Genomic DNA, 10,273 nt, shown 5'->3' with positions numbered 1-10,273 from the left:
GTGGGGGGAGACAGATGAGCATGTTAAGTTGGTACTGTTGACTGGTACACTCCCTGTCAGAGAATGTTGTAGGCCTTTGCTACAAGAAGTAGGCATGTCATAAATAAATGCAATGAAATAAGGACACTTCATTCAGTACTTTCTCAGAGATGTCAGAGGGCAGACCTGAGAACAATTATCGTCCAGAATTTCTCTCTTTCTGCACAAGAATCCAATACCCCTGTCATATGAAAATGCACTGGCAGAGTTCTCCAGCTCTTCTCTTTTCTCTGGCATGTTCGCATAGAATATATGAGCTTCTATCGAGCCGTCCACCAGGTTCTCACTAACCTAGTCTACACACTGCAGTGCACCCTCTTCCCCAAATACAGGCTGACCTTGCTGGCTACCCTGTGTATCTCTCACTCCTAGAGTCATCTAATACCAATTTTCTCTATCTGGCCCTAGCAAGGTATAGCTGCCCTCTTTGTCTGGCTGGGTAATGTCTGTGTCTCCTGAAGATGTTATTAGGCCAAAGAGCCTAGATCTTGCACTTCCTTATATAGGCTTCTGAAGGGGAAATCCCCACTACAGTGCAACCTTATGGGTTGGTGCCACCTGCTGGACAAACTAAATATAGTAAAACTATAGGGGGCCAGAGCAATCTTTTGCCCCTGAAAAAATATTGTTATATATTTTGTGGGAAAAATCACTCTTTAGGTAGTAGTGTTGATTTTGTATTTATTTCACACAGAAGTTAAAACAGAAGAAATAAAAGTGTATCTGTCTGATTTCTCAGAACAGAAAGCAATTAGCAGTCTTGCTGACAAAGAAACTAATACATATATATATGGATCTCACAGACTAACAGAAACATCGTATTTGAAGTAGAATCTTACCCCCTACTTAGGTGGGTCCAGGTGCTCATGCCCCAGACCATCAGCTTGGGGAGTCATGCAGAATCATACTAGAAGAAACAGGCAGGCACATCTGGGATCCCTTTTGCGTCAATCAATTTGTTCAAAAAAGCAGCTTGTATGTTAATAAAAGTATCAAAAATTTATTTATTCCATAAAAATAATAACAACTGCAACAGCCTATGATAGGCTAGCCTATGATTAAGTACCCTGGTAGGTACGAAACGCGTAAGGCTGTTGCAGTTGTTATTATTTTTATGGAATAAATACATTTTTGATACTTTTATTAACATACAACAGTGTTTTTCAACCTTTTTTGGGCAAAGGCACACTTGTTTCATGAAAAAAATCACGAGGCACACCACCATTAGAAAATGTTAAAAAATTTAACTCTGTGCCCAGCAGCAGTGCCCCCCTAGTACATTGGTGCCAAGAGCAGTGCCCCCCTAGTACATTGGTGCCCAGCAGCAGTGCCCCCCTAGTACATTGGTGCCAAGAGCAGTGCCCCCCTAGTACATTGGTGCCCAGCAGCAGTGCCCCCCTAGTACATTGGTGCCAAGAACAGTGCCCCCCTAGTACATTGGTGCCCAGCAGCAGTGCCCCCCTAGTACATTGGTGCCAAGAGCAGTGCCCCCCTAGTACATTGGTGCCCAGCAGCAGTGCCCCCCTAGTACATTGGTGCCAAGAGCAGTGCCCCCCTAGTACATTGGTGCCCAGCAGCAGTGCCCCCCAGTACATTGGTGCCAAGAGCCAGCCCCCCTAGTACATTGGTGCCCAGCAGCAGTGCCCCCATAAGTCAGTGTGCCCCGTGGCCCCCCCTAATACATTGGTGCCCAGCAGCATTTTACTTCTGCTCTTCGGCGGCTTCTCCGGTGGCTTCAGCAGCATCTTCGTATCCCTCAGGCGCGCCGCCTCTTCACTTCTGCCTACACGCGACCGCACACAGGCCCTTTTATAACGTTGCGCCCCGTGCGTACTGACGTCACCCGTACACACGGGGCGCAACCAATGACAGGGCCCGGATTTTATTAAAGGGGTCCCGAGCTACTAAGAAAAACTGTAGCATCGCCGGGCCCCCTTTGAAAGTGAAAATTGCGGCCCTGCCTACGGCACACCAGTCAACATCGGTTGAAAAACGCTGACATACAAGCTGCTTTTTTGAACAAATTGATTGACGCAAAAGGGATCCCAGATGTGCCTGCCTGTTTCTTCTAGTATGATTCTGCATGACAAAGAAACTAGCCTTCTTAACGGACCCACAGCCACACTTGGGTTAATTAATCCAATACAAGCAAACTAAAATTACACTAACACTTCTTTGGGTATTCTCTGTGTTCCATCGGCAGCTCACTCACAACTATTTAGGGGAGCAGATAGTAAACAACCCTTGCTACCCAAAAATTCTGCCTCTTTAGGTACAAATTTCCCAGTAATTAATAGGCTACTGTTACCCCCGAACACACCTTGGCTAATTAGGCCTCAAACCTAAGCAGACCATCATTTTCACATCCCTCTGAGCTGCTTCATAGAAGATTCTGGGAGGGATATAACTTTCTTCTATTAGTTCCCCAGTAAAGAAGATACAATATCATTACTTTTTGTATAAAGTGTCCACACTCAAATTAAAGTGCACATTCAGGTTCATATTTAAAGCAAGTTTGGCCTCATTTTAGATAAATACTTTACAGACCCACACACAAAGAAAATATATAAAATCTGACACAGAATAACATGTGGTACAGCTATAGTTGTTTGTCTATAGTCATTTACAGTCCCTGAGGGCTACTTTACTGTAACAAAACTAAGACCACTGGAAGAAAGAGAAGCATTATAGTTGCTCTGCATCCAGAAAGACCTTAAAAAAAATGAAGCAAAATATAAACGGTGGTAAAATATTGAGCAGAAGCTTGCCATGACCCATACACACACAACCCGTGTCACCACACAGGCAAACTCTATGCCAGTCACTGAAGATACAGAAAGGAGCAGATGAGAGCGCATTAAAGGAACAGTAACACCAAAAAATGAAAGTGTATAAAAGTAACTAAAATATAATGTGCTGCTGCCCTGCACTGGTAAAAGTTGTGTGTTTGCTACAGAAACCCTACTATAATTTATATAAATAAGCTGCTATGTAGCCATGGAGGCAGCCATTCAAAGGAGAAAAGGCACAGGCACATAGCAGATAACAGATAAAACACTATTGTATTCTACAGAACTTATCCGTTATCTGCTATGTAACCTGTGCCTTTTCTCCTTTTTTCCAGCTTGAATGGCTGCCCCCGTGGCTACACAGCAGCTTATTATATAAATTATAGTAGTGTTACTGTAGCAAACACACCAGTTTTACCAGTGCAGGGCAACAGTACATTATATTTTTATTACTTTAAAGCTCTTTCATTTTTTGGTGTTACTGTTCCTTTAATGTGCCATTAGCCTCTTGCTGAAAAAACATGGTCAGTGCATTTGTTTTGCAACACTACTAATGATATTGAACATAAAATGATGTGGCTGATTCATGGATTGGTGAGGTGAGCCTCAATCAATTTAATAACACTGAGAGCTTTCACTTGGGACATTTTTTTTTAGAAGTCATTATCTGCTTGACAGTATCAGCAGTAACACAAGCAATGTGCTGTTAGCCTAAAGAAACTATGAGCCTCATTAACGCACAATTAAGGGCACAAATTCAGGGAGCCTTGGAGAACCAGTGCAGGCGAGATTGTTGCCTATAAATGACAGACCCAGCATAATGACACCAGTAGAGTAATAACTAAATCTGCCATTGCCGGCTGTCAGTGGGGCTCATTTATCAATGCATCGCAGCACACAAACCGACGCAATTATGATTATGCGCCATTTTGTGTGCACACGCAATTGCATATGCGTTACATTGCGTCGGTTCATTTATTTTTCCGCCAATTCTTTTTATGCACATGTCGCAAATACTGGGCAATAATGTCGCAAGCAACAACGTGTTTTTTGGGGGTGTGGCTAGGGGCGTGTTTTAAGTGCCCAATTTTTTTTCCATCTAAACACCAACTGACTGGGTTGGTAAGTTAGGGAGCACGTAGTTAGTACGGGCTTATTAGAGCATTAGCTTGCGCCATCTATGCACATAATTTCTGAAAAGTTTTGCGTCATCATATGTGCAGGCTTGCGCCATCATATGTGCATGTTTGTATGGCGCAGCAGTTTGCGTCAAAACTAGCGCATGAAACTTTAAGCAACCGTGTTTGCGCTATACTGTTAAATATGCTTATGCGCAGGGCAAAAGTTTTGCCTCTGCGACTATTACAGCGCTGCGATGCATTGGTAAATGAGCCCCAGTGAGTCTAATGGCACCCTCCTGTCACTACTGATTGTTTTTGTTAAACTTACATTTTTAGAGTGAAAACATCTGTAGCTGCAGGGCCAGGTAGCTGTAATTAAAAGAAATGACCAGTGGCACTTGAGGTTTCAAGGATTCAAGGATTTCAAATTTTTACCAGCATCAATACGTCTACAGAGACAATAAAGAGATAAAAATGTACATACATAAATGTGAGACATTTATTTATGTTCTTTTCATAAAACATGTTAAAACAAAATTTCTGCTTTATTTTAACAGAATCATTAAAAAAAACAATAATTGTGTTCAAACTACAGTTTCTCTACATGTGAAATTGTTTGCACACATTACTTAACTATAGCTCCCAAATACCCTTTAAGCCTTCTTCTGGAATTTGCAATACAATAAACTGAGGTTGAATTTGACCAGTGTAAAACTGCATGCAGTATACCTTTTCACTTTTAAAAATGAACTTTACTTCAAACAGAAAAGGTAATTTTACAGCAAGTAGAACCATAGTTTTCCTTAAATGAGAAGGAAAGTCACTTTGGCATTTTACTGCCAATAGATTTGCCATATTAGTGCCACCTAGAACAAAATATTTATTCTGCAGAAACCATTACTATACCTGAGTAAACAGTTTTAGAAGCTTTCTCTGTTTGCTTAAGATAGCAGCTGCCATTTTAAGTAGCTTCCTACCTGCTCCAGCTCTAGCCGTTATAGCTGAGATCACACATTCCTAAGGGAGGGGGGAGGGAATTCTTAGCATTCTGGAGGGAGGGGGAGCAGGAGAGGGGAGAGAAGAGAGAACTGCGCAGACTCTGGCCCCGGGATTTAAGGATGTTTCTGAGAGAGGAAGTCAGACAGTGGAACATCATGTTTACAAAAAAAGAGACAAGAAATCCTGTGTTTCTTTTGATAGAGGACTCAGTGCAGCATTACTGTAAGTGCTTATGGCTGTATTTACATAGACCTTTCTGATAAAGCTTACTTAGTTTTTACCTTTCCTTCTCCTTTAACGAGTATGTATGTATGTATGTATAACTTTATTTATAAAGCGCCACAAGGGTACGCATCGCTGTACAACCTTACAAAATACAAAATTACACACAGGGAGGACAAGTGTTATAATAGATAAATACAATAAATATATATATATATATATACACAGGGAATAAGTGCCATTTGGTATGAGACACAGTAGGAAAGAGGTCCCTGCCCCATAGAGCTTATAATCTAAGTCAATGCTGTCCATGCGGCCCGCGACCCCCCTCTGTGTGGCCCCCCACCTGTCTGGCTGCTTTGATGGCTTACTCTTGTGTATGCTTTAAATGGTATCAGTACTGTGATTAACTGCCCCCCCTGCATGGTTCTCACCTCAGGCTGTAAACCCTCTGTATTGTTTAAAAATGTAATCCCCTGTGTTGTTCACACCTTTTAATCTCTGCATTGTTCACCCCCTGCAGTGTTCACACCTCAGGCTCAGGCTGTAATCACCCACATTGTTCCCCTGTTCACACCTCAGACTCAAACCCACAAATAATCCCTGCACACTACAAAAAGAATATATACTGAGGTGGTACTGCAATTAAAAAGTTTTTAATATATAGTTATTGTGCAGACTGTAGGATCAGTGCCAGCATTGTGTCACTGTATGCTGGCACACAGAGGCAGGGTAGGGAAGGCAGAGTATGGCACACACAGGCAGCTTAGGGCAGGCAGAATATGGCACACAGAGGCAGGGTAAGGCAGAGTATGGCACACACAGGCAGCATAGGGCAGGCAGAGTATGGCACAAACCAGCCAAGAATGGCACACACAGTCAAAATATGGCACACACAGGCAGGGTAGGGAAGGCAGAGTATGGCACACACAGGCAGCATAGGGCAGGCAGAATATGGCACACAGAGGCAGGGTAAGGCAGAGTATGGCACACACAGGCAGCATAGGGCAGGCAGAGTATGGCACAAACCAGCCAAGAATGGCACACACAGGCAGGGTAGGGAAGGCAGAGTATGGCACACACAGGCAGGGTAGGGAAGGCAGAGTATGGCAGGTTTTTGCTGTACTACAACCATTAATATGGGTATGGTCATGTGATAACACGGGTGTGGTTTCAAGTGGGTGCGGTTTCAAAAAGGGGAGTGGTCAAAACTGTCTTCCATTATCGGCCCTCCACCACGTAGGTCGGAATAATTGCGGCCCTCGGTACCACAGAAGTTGGACAGCACTGATCTAAGTGGTTGGGTAACATACAGGCACAAATTGGAAGGTAAGAGTGCACCAGGTATGGGCATTTGCCCTTAAGCGCAGGACTAGGCAAAATAATGTGTTAGTGCTCCAGAAGGTAACAGCTGAGCTTTTTCTTAAAGAGGGGTAGTGAGTGTTCCCTACGGAGGGATTCAGTGATAGAGTTCCAGAGGTAAGGAGCAGCGAGATAGAAAGGTTTAAGACGAGAGAGCGCAGTGGGTGTGGATGATGTAAACAGACGGAGGCTCTGAGAGGAGCGGAGGAGACGACCAGGAACGTGCAGGGAGACCAGTGAAGAAATGTAGTGAGGAGCAGAGGAGTGAAGGGCTTTGAATGTTAGCAGAAGGATTTTGTAAGCTATCCTTTGCTTAACAGGCAGCCATGCAAGAGAGCTTAATTGAGGCTGAACAGGTTCCCTCTTTGGAGAGAGCAGGAGGATCCTGGCAGCAGAGTTTAAGATTGATTGCAGGGGAGAGAGGTGGGAGTCTGGGAGGCCGGTTAGTAGGAGATTGCAATAATCTAAGCGGGAAAGGATAAGGGCATGTATTAGTGTTTTAGCTGTTACTTGTGAAAGAAAGGGGTGTATCTTGGCAATATTGCGGAGGAGTACCACTTTCATTCTTAGCAATACAGTGGAAAAGGCAAAAACTAGAAATTGCACAAAATTAGCAAAACGATGGAGATGAAAGAAGAGTCTGGATGCTTGGATTCCAATTGCAACTGTAAAATAGGCATAAAGAAGTCAGTTATTTACATTTTTATGTCTAAACAAAAAGATAACCAAGAGTGAGGACACACTGAGCTACTAGTAGCAGCAACTTCTTGTGGCTACTAAGGGCAGTTACACACTGGGAGATTAGTCACCGTGCGACAAATCTTCACTGTCTCTGCAGGGGTACGCAGAGAGATTAGTCGCGGGGCGACTAATTGCGGGGAGATTAGTCGCCTGAGACAACGGAGATTTGTCGCGACACGACTAATCTCTCTGTGTACACCTGCCCTAAAATATACAAGTCTGATGATTTACTGATAACTGTCTCTACAAGCGTTTTAGCAGAGGCAATTCTCAGTATTGTCTATGGCAGGGTGTTTTCTGGAGTTTAGTAGCCAAGAAAACGTAGCTGCTACTAGTAGCTCAGTGTGTCTTCATCCTAAAAGTAACTAGTTTTGCAAATAAAATGAAAACCTAAAAAGGGATATGAAGCCTCGCTCACTACAGGAGGAATCAGGATTTAAAAAATCTGAGAATAGACCGTTATAACACAAATAATATTAAGATAGTTGACAGCACTCTAAGACACTGCACAAATGCATTAGAAAACACAGAGTAAGATTAAGGGCCTAAGGGGTGTCAAGTTTATGAGCTTTAAGGGGGACGGAGGGATTTAGAAAAGACCATACAAATTTACATAAAGCATGGCCAGTACAGAATTTAAACAAGCAATCTGAATCATAAAATCATACTGCAACCCAGAATTAAATGGAACAGCGACCCCACCCCCCCCCAGCACCAAGTGGCAGAGTGTATCTACCCCACCAGCAGCAGCATTGTGGCACAGTGAATCTCCACCCCCACCAACAGCAAGTGGCACTGTGTATTCCTCCTCCCCTCCAGCCCAAAGTGGAACTGTGTATTTCTCACCCCGCCAGCCCCAGGTGACACAGTGTATCCCTCTAGCAAGTGGCACAGTGAATCCTACCTCCCTTCAGCAGCAGCCAGTGGCACAATGAATCCCCTCAACCCCAAGTGTATCCCCTTAAGCCCCAGTAAGTGGCAGGGTGTATCCCCCTAACCCTCAGTAAGTAGCATGGTGTTTCCCCCTAACCCCCAGTAAGTGGCACGGTGTATCCCCCTAACCCCAAGTAAGTGGCACAGTGTATCCCCCTAACCCCCAGTAAGTGGCAGGGTGTATCCCCTAACCCCCAGTAAGTGGCACGGTGTATCCCCCTAACCCCCAGTAAGCGACACGTTGTATCCCCCTAACCCCAAGTTGCACGGTGTATCCCCCTAACCCCCAGTAAGTTGCAAGGTGTATCCCCCTAACCCCCAGTAAGTTGCACGGTGTATCCCCCTAACCCCCAGTAAGTTGCAAGGTGTATCCCCCTAACCCCCAGTAAGTTGCAAGGTGTATCCCCCTGACCCCCAGTAAGTGGCACTGTGTATCACCCCAACTACCCCTAATAAGTGGCAGGGTGTATCCCCCTAACCCCCAGTAAGTTGCACGGTGTATCCCCCTAACCCCCAGTAAGTTGCACGGTGTATCCCCCTAACCCCCAGTAAGTTGCACGGTGTATCCCCCTAACCCCCAGTAAGTTGCACGGTGTATCCCCGTAACCCCCAGTAAGTTGCACGGTGTATCCCCTTAACCCCCAGTAAGTTGCAAGCTGTATCCCCCTGACCCCCAGTAAGTGGCACTGTGTATCACCCCAACTACCCCTAATAAGTGGCAGGGTGTATCCCCCTAACCCCCAGTAAGTTGCACGGTGTATCCCCCTAACCCCCAGTAAGTTGCACGGTGTATCCCCCTAACCCCCAGTAAGTTGCACGGTGTATCCCCCTAACCCCCAGTAAGTTGCAAGGTGTATCCCCCTAACCCCAGTAAGTTGCAAGGTGTATCCCCCTGACCCCCAGTAAGTTGCATGGTGTATCCCCCTAACCCCCAGTAAGTTGCAAGGTGTATCCCCCTAACCCCCAGTAAGTTGCAAGGTATATCCCCCTGACCCCCAGTAAGTTGCAAGGTGTATCCCCCTGACCCCCAGTAAGTTGCATGGTGTATCCCCCTAACCCCCAGTAAGTTGCAAGGTGTATCCCCCTAACCCCCAGTAAGTTGCAAGGTATATCCCCCTGACCCCCAGTAAGTTGGACGGTGTATCCCCCTAACCCCCAGTAAGTTGCAAGGTGTATCCCCCTAACCCCCAGTAAGTTGCACGGTGTATCCCTCTAACCCCCAGTAAGTTGCAAGGTGTATCCCCTTAACTCCCAGTAAGTTGCAAGGTGTATCCCCTTGACCCCCAGTAAGTGGCACTGTGTATCACCCCAACTACCCCTAATAAGTGGCAGGGTGTATCCCCCTAACCCCCAGTAAGTTGCACGGTGTATCCCCCTAACCCCCAGTAAGTTGCACGGTGTATCCCCCTAACCCACAGTAAGTTGCACGGTGTATCCCCCTAACCCCCAGTAAGTTGCACGGTGTATCCCCCTAACCCCCAGTAAGTTGCAAGGTGTATCCCCCTAACCCCCAGTAAGTTGCAAGGTGTATCCCCCTGACCCCCAGTAAGTTGCAAGGTGTATCCCCCTAACCCCCAGTAAGTTGCAAGGTGTATCCCCCTAACCCCCAGTAAGTTGCAAGGTGTATCCCCCTGACCCCCAGTAAGTTGCAAGGTGTATCCCACTGACCCCCAGTAAGTGGCAGGGTGTATCCCCCTAACCCCCAGTAAGTTGCAAGGTGTATCCCCCTAACCCCCAGTAAGTTGCAAGGTGTATCCCCCTGACCCCCAGTAAGTTTCAAGGTGTATCCCCCTGACCCCCAGTAAGTTGCACGGTGTATCCCCCTGACCCCCAGTAAGTTGCAAGGTGTATCCCCCTAACCCCCAGTAAGTTGCAAGGTGTATCCCCCTGACCCCCAGTAAGTTGCAAGGTGTATCCCCCTGACCCCCAGTAAGTGGCAGGGTGTATCCCCCTAACCCCCAGTAAGTGGCAGGGTGTATCCCCCTAACCCCCAGTAAGTGGCAGGGTGTATCCCCCTAACCCCCAGTAAGTGGCACTGTGTATCACCCCAACTACCCCTAATAAGTG

Source organism: Xenopus tropicalis, chromosome 4 (genome assembly GCF_000004195.4).
Source record: "Xenopus tropicalis strain Nigerian chromosome 4, UCB_Xtro_10.0, whole genome shotgun sequence".
NCBI classification, from domain to species: Eukaryota; Metazoa; Chordata; class Amphibia; order Anura; family Pipidae; genus Xenopus; species Xenopus tropicalis.
The sequence above is the reverse complement of the archived record's forward strand: the minus strand, read 5'-3'. Positions refer to the sequence as shown.